Consider the following 11,103-nt stretch of genomic DNA (forward strand, 5'->3'; position numbering starts at 1 on the left):
CACGCACGAACGGGGGTGTGAACCCCACGTGTCCTGTAAGGTAATGGGGTGAGGCTATGTGAGGAGGCGTGTCTATGTGTGTGTGCGGTGTGGGAGGAGCAAAGGACGCCCGCGGTGGACGTCACGTCACGCGAGGGAGGGGTTGCTCGAACGTTACAGATCACGCCCAAACGGGATATGAAAGTCCCGCGTGATCAGTAAGGTGGGAACGTGAGGAGGCGTATCTACGTGTGTGCGTGTGTGGGAGGAGCAAGGGAAACCCCGAGGCGGCGTCACCACGTAAGTGGTTACGTCACGAGGGAGGAGTTGCTCTGGTGGCGGTAGCGCCACGAACGGGAGGTTTAAGTCCCACGTGTCGGCAAAGTGTTTGTTTGTATGTGGTAGAAGTGGAGGGAAAGAAAGGCGGGGAGCGCCTGAAAACAGTATCACAGTCAAAACAGTAAACACCGCAGCAGCAGGAATCCTAACTGCCGCACGAGAGATGTACTAGCTGGGTTATTATTACTCAGATGCTCGGCAGGCAAACTCACGTTTGTCAGCCGTGCACTGGTCTTTCAATAATAAACTACAGCTACAGATCTTCACGTTTAGCAGGAGCTAACACAAGGAGCACACAGTACTCAGACAGTCAGCAACAGTAAACAAAGCAACATAAACAAGCAAAGCAAAGCAAGTTAAATAAACAGAGCAAACAGACGGACTCGGCGGTCCGTACGTTCAGTATAAATCAACAATAGTTATTAACTTATTGGAATATACAATTTCACTAGTCTCTGCCCAGACACAAGCCTCTTACTTGAATCGCTTCTTCGGAGCGATAGTGGAGTATATCGTCGTTAATTGGTTCGGCGGCGTCGCGCAGGCTCGGACAATAACGGGCCGTTATGATGCTCGTCAGCGGATGAACGGCAGGCTGGACCTCCGTGTGGCAGCGGAGGGGAAAGCAGCCAGAAATGAAGGAAAAGGCGGTGCGCTCGTTTCCTTTGATGAAGAACGGTTGTCCTCGGCTTCCTTGGTGAAGCCGGGCTGTATTCTTCCTTCTGCAGGGATGTGGATCAAAGTCTGATGGACACAACAATTTCTTAAACTCGTCCAGCGAGGTCAGGAAATTGTGGCTCGAGTCTTAAGGTGAACGCCGCAGCGTTGGGTACCTCCTGTAGCAACTTGAAGTTGCAGTGGAAAGGGGATGAGATTCAGGTGAGCGTGCCTATATCTCCTGTGAGAATAGTGGGCGTTTCACCGGAAAGACCCCACATTTCCTGTTAGCCTCATCCAATGGGAGTCCTTGTTTTGGATTCAACATGAAATCTCGCAAGTAGGTGAGAGCTTTTCAGAGCCGGCCGTTGGGTCCCCTGCTGTGATCAGGCTTCTGGTTTCCCATGTAGGCCAAGGCTCTTTGTCTCGTGAGGTCCCTACAACAGTTAGAAAGAGCCATTGTTTGTGTTTTAACAATGTTTCTGTTATGAGTTATTGATCCAGGAAGTTTGAATCCATCATTATCTTTCCAACTTTACCGAAGTACATCATCTCGGGGGGCTCCATACATCAGTAGTGTTTACTATACTATGACTTTTTATATTACATTTTTATGGCATACTATACTATATTTTATGGTATTTCTTATATCAGTTTTATGGCATAGTATAATATAACTTTTTTCGTGACATTTGTTATGACACTTTTATGGCATACGACACAATTACTTTTTATGACATTTTTATTGCATACTATTATATTACTTTTTGTATGATATACTAAATCATGATTTTTCTATGGCATACTATAACAGTAAAGTATTCCTTAAAAAATGTCATGAAAAAAGAAAACGCATAGCATGCCATACATTGTCATTAAAAATGTAAAAGTATAGTATGCTTTAAAAATATCATAAAAGATATCATAGTATATATTATGCCATAAAAGAAGATATAAAAATATCATAAAACATAGTACAGTATGCCATAAAAATGTCATAGTATAGTATTCTAAAAGAGTCATAAAAATGCCGTAAAAAAATCACATAAAAAAAAGAAACATCAAAATGTCATAAAAAATACAATATAGTATGCCATAGAAATGTCATAAAAATATTGAATAGTATGTCTAAAAAATGTCCAATCTTTTTGTGTCACATTGTGGTTGTTTCTGGATGCTGCTTGCTGGCAGAGACAGAGGGCCTGAGCTCAGTAAAGCCTCTGAAGTAGAGACATGCTTGGGGATGTGCCTCGCCTTAGCTGGGGGGGGGGGGGGGGGATGCTCCCAGTAGGTAGGGGTTGATAGAGGCCTGGCAGAGGCTGCGTCTTCAGGGCAGAATGGATGAGATGCAGCCCAGCCCCCACCACCACCACCTCTCCAGTGTAGCAGCTGCAGCGAGCCAACCACGTCACCATAACCATTATCTGTGGGTGTGAGCGCTGGATCGCCGCAGATGAAATCGCTTCATTGCATATCCAACAGCACGGAGGATGCAAGTGGATCATTTACCCAGAGAAAATGCCGTCATTATGAAGTTAATGAATTGGAGAGTACATTATGTGTGCTCATAACCATCACATAGGAAAGCACTGTTCTTGCAGCTGCAGTAGAAGCTCTGCTAGTGTATATGAACACACTGGCTGTAAATCAACATCACATTACTAATGCGGCTCAGAGGTAGAGTCCACGATCAGAGGGTCGGCGGTTGGATATCCGGCTCTTCCGGTCGCATGTCGAAGTGTCCTTGAGCAAGATACTGAACCCCAAACTGCTCCTGAAGGCTGATCCATCGGTGTGTGAATGACTAGATCAGATCCTGATGGGCAGGTTGGCTCCTTGCATGGCAGCCTCTGTCATCAGTGTATGAATGTGTGTGTGAACAGGTGAATGCTGACATGTTTCAACAGTAGGGATGTCACGAGAACCGATACTTCGATACCATGTCGGTGCCCAAATTCTATAAAAGTGACGGTACTCTTTTTCTACAGTACTGAAGGTACCGTACGATGCCTGTAATGGTCATTGGTAGTGATGTGACAGTGAGGAAATTTTCCCACCGGTTAATAAACTTGTGACAACACCGGTGTTACCGATTACACCGGACGTTTTACAAGAAAATATGATGGTCAACATGTGCAGAGCGCTGACTGTGATCTTTACCGTCGGGTGGCGGTGTGTCTGGCCTCTCCGGTAGCGCTTTTGCTGCGGGTCTACCTGGCGCCGCTGCTCCGTGCACACTGTGCACGGCTATGACGGCTCCATCCACCTTGCGGCGATTACTTCATTAACATTATGGTTCCCTTATAGCGTTGAGATTAAACGTGAAATATTGCCAAATAGGTGCGTTTGCTTTTCACTTTGACAACAAATCCTCTTCCATTTCTCGGTCTGTCAACTCTCTCGTCCCATGTGTGACTCCTGCTACTCTGAGCTGACGGACCAGATGCGTTCACGGTCAGTATGTAGCGTCCGTCATCTGACTATCGATTGATAACATGCCGCTGATACGCCATTACTTAAAGGCTACATGCCTCTGTTTTTTGTAATGTTCAAATGTTTTTAATAACAGAGTGTGTGTTGAATTACATGGGATTTATTGTTGTTGTTGTTTTTTTATGTGGATACTTGAATTCGGCCTTTTCTCCAGTTTCTGCTGACCGTAGTAGAAGCCGGGAAATTGTCTACAAAAACATAAAATACAGTGATTAAAAAAAGCACCTGAATAAAGTGATGGTTAATGAAAATGGGTATGATGGCATCAATGTAAAATGATGCCCTTACAGCTTGTACACTCTTGTACAAACAGACAGTAACAATTAAAACCATCTAATCAGCACCTGGAATCACAGGCTGCACAGCGCGCTGTTTGGAGCTCAACTTTTGTCAGACACCGTGTTTCTATTAACTCCTGTCGCTCGCGGTGAAAGCGCCGCAACGGACGAAGAACGGTTGATTAGTTCAGATGAAATGAGGAGTTACGACACTTCCTCATTCCTCCGCTTACTGAATGAAGATCACCTGATAGTTTACTGAGGCTACTGTTGGCTGTGTTGTTTGTAATTTTCAGTAAATACCGCAGTATAAAACCTGTGCTTTCTGTTTAAAGGGGACATATCGTGCTCTTTTTCAACAACAATGATTAATGAAATTTAAAATGTTCAAAAATAACCATTATTTATTTCTATATAATTTTTTGTCCAAGCCACAGGAAGCCACTGGAGACAGGCTGAAGAGCTGCAGGTTGCTGACCCCTGCACTAGCCTCTATTCCACTGTGTAGTTTTGTAGGTTAGATATCACAGGTTATAACAAAATAATCCAGATGTTGTAGTTGTTTTGAAGTATATGTACAGTATAGCAAGCAGAATAAAGCCCTGTCATTAAAGACTAGTCAAAACACTTGCAAAGGAACAAGGCCTTTGTTAGTCTTTCAGCGTGTATTACAATCCTCTCATCACATTCATTTGACTTTGACTGTTAGGAGTCCCACGTCAAGCTAAAGGTTGTAATCATAGTTGCATTATTTCCTTTCCTGTCTGTATTTTTTTTCCCCATTCTTCCATCCAGCAGCGCCGTGTTCTTCCCTTTCAATAAAGCCGAGGCAGCTTTCTCACATTCACTGCCACGATATGTGTGTGAATGAAAGGCTGCCAGGCTGAATGGGAGGTTGATTACTTACTGCCGTGTCAGTAATCTACCTCCCGAGACTTCCCGGCTCCCACCAGGTTCGCTGCTTTCATCCCTGAGAATAAGGAGAGAGGGAGAATGAGCCGGAGAGAGCCGGTGGATCGGCGGGTAGGTCGGTGATAGGGAATTGGGGGTTTAGAAGTGTGCGTTCCCATTACCATAGGCTAAATCCCCTGCACTGTCAATTACACTGAAAGCGGCGTCTGCATTGGGCGGGGGGGGGTTTGGCTGAATGTAACAGGTGGAGATGACTGACAATCAGCCCTGTGGGAACACTTTTAATGAGGCAAATGTGTTCCTCTTGTCAGATTATGACTGTGGTGCGATACGTAGAGAATCAAGCATTCCTATCAAAAGCCTCCTCTTCTCAGAGGACGTTAGACGAGTGTTGACTCTACAGTCTGCGGCGTTATCTGGAGACACTGACACAGCTGTCTAAATCCTCTCATTGTTCACTTCTGTCGGGGACTTAAATGAACACCAATCTAGTAAACACAATGCATGTGCGAAGGGAATTTTTATAAAAGTTTTCTTTGTGAGGATTCAACCGTGTTTGAAGATGAACGTGGTTTATGACGGTTAACAATAGTCGTGACAGTACACACTGCCCTTTGTATTTAAACAATAATGTACATAGCTCCAACCAAATAAAGGAATACTTCAACATTTTGAGACGTACACGTCTTTGCTTTCTTTCAGAGAGCGGGATAGAAGACGGATCTCAGTCTCATGTGGGTTAACCCCTTACCATTCAGCCCTCTTCTTTTAGAGGGATAGGGGATGTTCAGCGGGAGATAAATAGTCAACAGTAGACGTCACATAGAAGCGGTGTACATCATCTGAAAGCTGGAAATCCCCATGCTCTATTATGTCTCAATGAAGTTGTTGCAGCAATTTGTGGGTTGATATCATTTGTTACACAGATTTAGTGCTAAATTTAACAATTTTTTTTACCACTGGAGAATTGATAAAAATGATCAATGATCCCTCCAAAATACCACATTAAGACACCGAGACCTTGAGGAACACCGTAGAAAAAGACATGCTGTGATTAGGGATCAAAATGTTTTTGATATTTGGAGATTTCTGCAAGAACTGTAAAGTTTCATGAGGCTGTGATTATCCTAGAGGTCACCACAGGTCATTTTATACAGTGAGGTCATATCTCAAAAAATGGTCTCACTACTGATTACTTTACTACGTTTATCAGGTGTCTTTTACCAGAAATAATGAACTGACTACTGTTTCACATCTTCTATTCTCCACCCTGATGTTTGCTGTGTTTACACACCGTCTCATGTAGCTACATGCTAACATGTTAGCTCTGTATCTCCATGTTAATAGAACTCTGCTCACTGCTGTCTGCTCTCCTCTGGGATGACTCTGTCGGTCATTTCTCACAGATGGATCTGTAAAGACAAACGTAAAACAGAGTGTATGTTTACGGTTTACAGAGTTGATGCATGAGGTAAACACTGAGTTAACTAACAGAGCTATAAATAGTATTATTTACCTGAGAGAAACCGTCAGGAAAACCTGGAATCTGGACCGCAGATGTTGTTCATTTCTCGCCAATTTCGGATCAGATTCTTCCGGGAACGTGCGCTGGGTGAAATTTCTGGTTCATAAACTTTTAATAAGTTTATTATTGATGTTAGAAAATGCTGATAAACTCAGTGAATCTCTCTTACAGTAGCGCCGAGATCGAACGTCACTCCTCTCTTCCCGGGGAAGAAAGTGACACTGTGTTGAAGGCGTTTGATTGACAGCAGAGACCAGGAAACGCTGACCAATCAGAGCAGAGTGGGAGGAGACAGGCTGTGAATCAGAGGTTTTCAGACAGAGGCTGAAAGAGGCTCCATGCAGGCAGACCGAGGCAGACAGTATGAGAAGAATAAAGTTTTTTTTGAACATTACAGCATGTAAACATGTTCTAGTACAACATTAAAATACATCTATGAACCAGGAAATGGGCATAATATGAGACCTTTAATATGATACCAGTAGCTTTAAAACTGAAAATTGAAAATAGCCTCTGAATAACAGAACAGCAGACGGACCCGTCGGACTGTTAAGGGGTTAAGTGTGGATCAATGACAATGATCAAGTCTTGACATTACATTTTGGTCTTTATATTTAAATAATCAAGCTTTTCTTTATGTGTTGTTTATTTGAGTCATCTTCTAAACCCAATAAGGGCTAATTCTGTTTTAATACAACCGCTCCAAAAGGGCCACAAGTTGTCTGGTAACTGATAAATCCTCTTCTGTTCTGTCCGAGACCTTTTGGCCCTCTGAGCTCTGCGGTTGATGAGTCACTGCGTCGGCTGTACATCTATCTCAATCTACACACACTCACTTGTCTTGTTAAATGGATTTCAGACTGTGGGTTCATGCAGAGCGAACAAAGACACAACTCTACAGAGCGGAGGTAGGATTTCCTCTCAATCCCCCCCCACATTCCCGGCCGAAGGACATAGGACTTATTCGGTGTTAGCAGTGTTAGGGTCAGTACAGGCCGACGAGATGAAAACAAAAAGATAACACGGAGAAGCGGTGACTTTTTTTATAAAATGATTTGATTTATTTTTGGTCGAAGCCGTGACGCCCGCTCAGCATCAGCAGCGGGCCGCGGTCATTAAGTCGTGTTATGTCACACGGACTGTGAGTCTGGATCTCCGCTGGCCTCAGGACTCGCTGCGTGGGACGCAGGGCTCGCATGATGTCAGAAATAGAAGAAGCAAGCCGGGCCATCAGTGTTTGCAGGAGGAGATATCGCAGAGAAGCGTGGTGATTCATGTTTAAGAAGATGTTGTGTGGTTGAGAGGAAGATGGCTGCTCGGGGATTATATAATGTTCCTTCCATCAATGTCAGATGGCCTGGGGGAAGCTGTATGGTTTCACTGCTTCAGTGCATATAAGAACTTATTCTAATAATTCTATTTCATTTGTTTTATCACCATGGCTTTTTACTCATAATAGATTTATTGAAACGATGGTTTACAAGACCAGATGATGAATGAAAAACAGTTAAAGGATAATTCCATTTAATTACAGGTTTTATATTTCATTTCATTTTATTTCCAGATGCACGATCCACTTTTTTCAGTTCCGATCTGATTCCGATACCTGAATTCTGATATCAGAGCTCTTTTTGCATAACATTGGCATTGTAGTTGCATGATGTTTGACATGAATGAAATGAATGTTTTGATTGATCATAAACTAACATGGAAACAACATATTGACTATATCAAAGTCAGTAGCAATCCTGTATAGATCTGGGGATATATTAAATTATTGGGCCTTGTATATCATTTATTGCTCACTTATACTTCCTTATATTTCTTAAAGTGCGGAATAGTGGGGGTCGACCTTTAAAAACACTCTAAACTCAATCCTTTTACTACAGAAACGTTCCATACGTATTATTAATAAGGTTATTGTGATCACACTAATCCACTCTTTATAAGTTCCCATGCTATGAAATGTAATGATTTGGTCTATTATAAAATAATGCAAATAATATTCAGAGCCAAATCAAAGTCACTCCCAGACGGTGTTCGCTGAGGGAGAGCAAATATGATCTGAGAGGTATTTGTAAGTTTACCGTACAAAAAGCTAAAACACGACCAATCACAGGTCATTTCAGAGAGAGAGCCTTCCTATTGGCTGTGCTACGGCTGGTGGGCGGTGCTTGGTATTTCCTCAACTTGATCTCAACATGGCTGCCGGGTCACAAACATTCTCATTTTACAGCTAAACAGTACACTACAAGATTATTCTGAATTATTCTGTGAGGAGAGAAATAGACATTACAGTAACAGAATATTGATTCATATTTGATCAGCGCTGCCTGGTTTGACCGTTTGATCAGAGTTTGTGAGTGATTGACAGCTGCTCAGACACGGCAGACTCCGGACTTTCCTCCGGTCTGTGAAATCTTGCAGATGCCATTAGGAGCACCGCAGGACACCGGAGGACACCGGGGCACATGATTTTTTTCAGATTACCTGTCTCATGTACTACTGTCACGATATAGTGTTTTATAAAAATAGCATTTTTGAATCACATTTGCTCCGGTTCTGCAGCTTTAAGCCCAACCATGATGTTTTTTTCCTAAACCTAACTAAGTGATTTTGTTGCTTAAACCTCAGCAAGTGTTTTTGTTCATTTCCCAACATTAAGTACTGTATGTGACACCGCGGGGTCTGACAAAGCGTCAGCATGTGACGAGTTGGGATGAGAATGTGTTGAAAGGGCTGTCTATAGCATGAACTTAAACGGATATCTTCTTTTAGGTGTCTTACAGATATCGGTAGTCGCAGGTTGCGTTACTTTGGGCTTATTTGGGCTCCTCTCTCTCTCTCCTCTATACTGGTCTAGTTTGTCCCGTTGCAGGATCCGAACTCAACACCGATACACGCCGTTCTCTTTATACATCCATGATACACACAGGTGGTGGACTGACAGTCACACACCGGTGCTGGCGCCGCCACTCAGAATGAATGTTGTTTGCGGGGTTGATGGAGTTTAGCTAACAATGCAAGGTACAAAGTGGGCAAAAAGTACAACAAAGACTGGGAAAAAGAGAGCTACAAATTGATGAAAAATGCAATGCAGTGCAAAAATGAAATGCTATATAATTGCATGCAAAAAATGTTAATAAATTCATACATATATATGAAGTGATCAAGGAGGGAGAGGTGCTTCTTTTGGGCTTGTTTCTACAAACCTGGTTGCTTGTTTCTCTCAGGAGATTTGGCAACACCGGCCATCTGCTAGGAGTCCATGCTGGCCCTCGTGGACATACAGCAGTATGAACATCTAACAGATACCGTACATTCATGAAAAAGATCTCCTTATAATGTTGATTAAAAAAAACATCAGCATACATTTACTCCTATTGGAAGTGTATAAACACAATTTCTAGGAGACCGGATTGGAATGAATTATAAAAAGCATACTGTCACAGTGTTTATGCCCTGCCCATACTGGCAACAGACACAGAAGAAGTAGGGCATGCATGGTTAAATGCATTAATAATGGAAGTGTGTGTGTGTGTCATGGACACATACAGACATGTACACATACACATTTACACACAGAGAGAAGCAGTACGCCTGCAGGGCCTCCGGAGGCCCCTCAGAGCTGCCATAGTTGGATTGACTCCATCACACTGAGCAGCATGTTGGCTTTAGTTCATCTATGCTAATAGAACATTCATTGTAATGTTTAGATGCAGAGGCTGCATTATTCAGCTGCCCGTACAGGGAGGGAGTGTCCTACAGAGTGCACTCAAAATATGTGAGCCAGCGAAGGAGTCAGATGTTGTGAACAGGCTGCTGGGTAATTTGTGTCTTCACTTAAGTTGTTTTATATGCACAATTTCCTGCCAGTGGAAATGACAAAATGACTTGTTGTAGTAATAGTAGTAATGCTACTGTATGTTCTGTAATGCTATGTCTCATTGGAGCAGTAATTTCTATCAATGAGTCCTCAAATGATACATGCAAGTCTGCAGATTGTTGAAGGAATCAGTCTTTGGATGAACTCTCCAAATGTGTGTAAAGAAAAACGTCAGGCACTCACACGTATCGGAGCAGGAGCTTCTGATAAAAGCCTTTACAGGTTACATGGCTCGTTAATGTGTGTTAGAATGCCCGAGCAGTTCGAGAGGCAAATGAGGAGAAGTCCACAACAGAATGGCGTTTCAGCATGAAAACATTATATTTTCCTTTCACAGCACCGTACACACATGTTGGCCTCCACCTTATAGCATCGCCCACTCGACTGAGATTCACCAGCTTTATATAGCCCGTTCAATTGGCACTTACCGTTCCTCATATTAAATACAATACACATATATACAACAATATACAAATCTATTTACATAAAACCATTACCCAAAATATAAATACTCTTAATAAATATTTATATATACACCTAAATATCTTAACTAAATACCAACAAGTATTTCACCTGAATAAATACATTTAGAACAGTCCTGTCGAACTCCCCTCGACCCACTTCCCACTGGTTTTACCCTCCCGGAACTATTTATTGTTGCGTGAGTTCCCCGGGGAACTCTTTTGCCCGAACACCCTGGGAGACGGAAACAGGCAGAGGTAAGTCCATGCATGATATCGAAATGACCATTTTAATGTTAATACCAGCTTTGTGTCTTATCAATGTACTATCTCCTTACCCCACATTACATTCCTCTACTACTGGGGTGTACATCGATGTGCATTTTAATGCGTATTTTGATCCTTTACAGGAGAACAACGAGGTGGAATCGCCCCGCGTCCCCGCTGTAAAACGCCCTGCACGCCAAACTCACACCACTGAAATACATCGACACTTAATTAATCAATCAATCAATAAATACATCTGTTAAAATACCATCTGTGTGTTTATTTAACCCTGTTACCAATCTGTGT

This window comes from Sebastes fasciatus, chromosome 21 (genome assembly GCF_043250625.1).
Source record: "Sebastes fasciatus isolate fSebFas1 chromosome 21, fSebFas1.pri, whole genome shotgun sequence".
Classification (NCBI taxonomy): Eukaryota; Metazoa; Chordata; class Actinopteri; order Perciformes; family Sebastidae; genus Sebastes; species Sebastes fasciatus.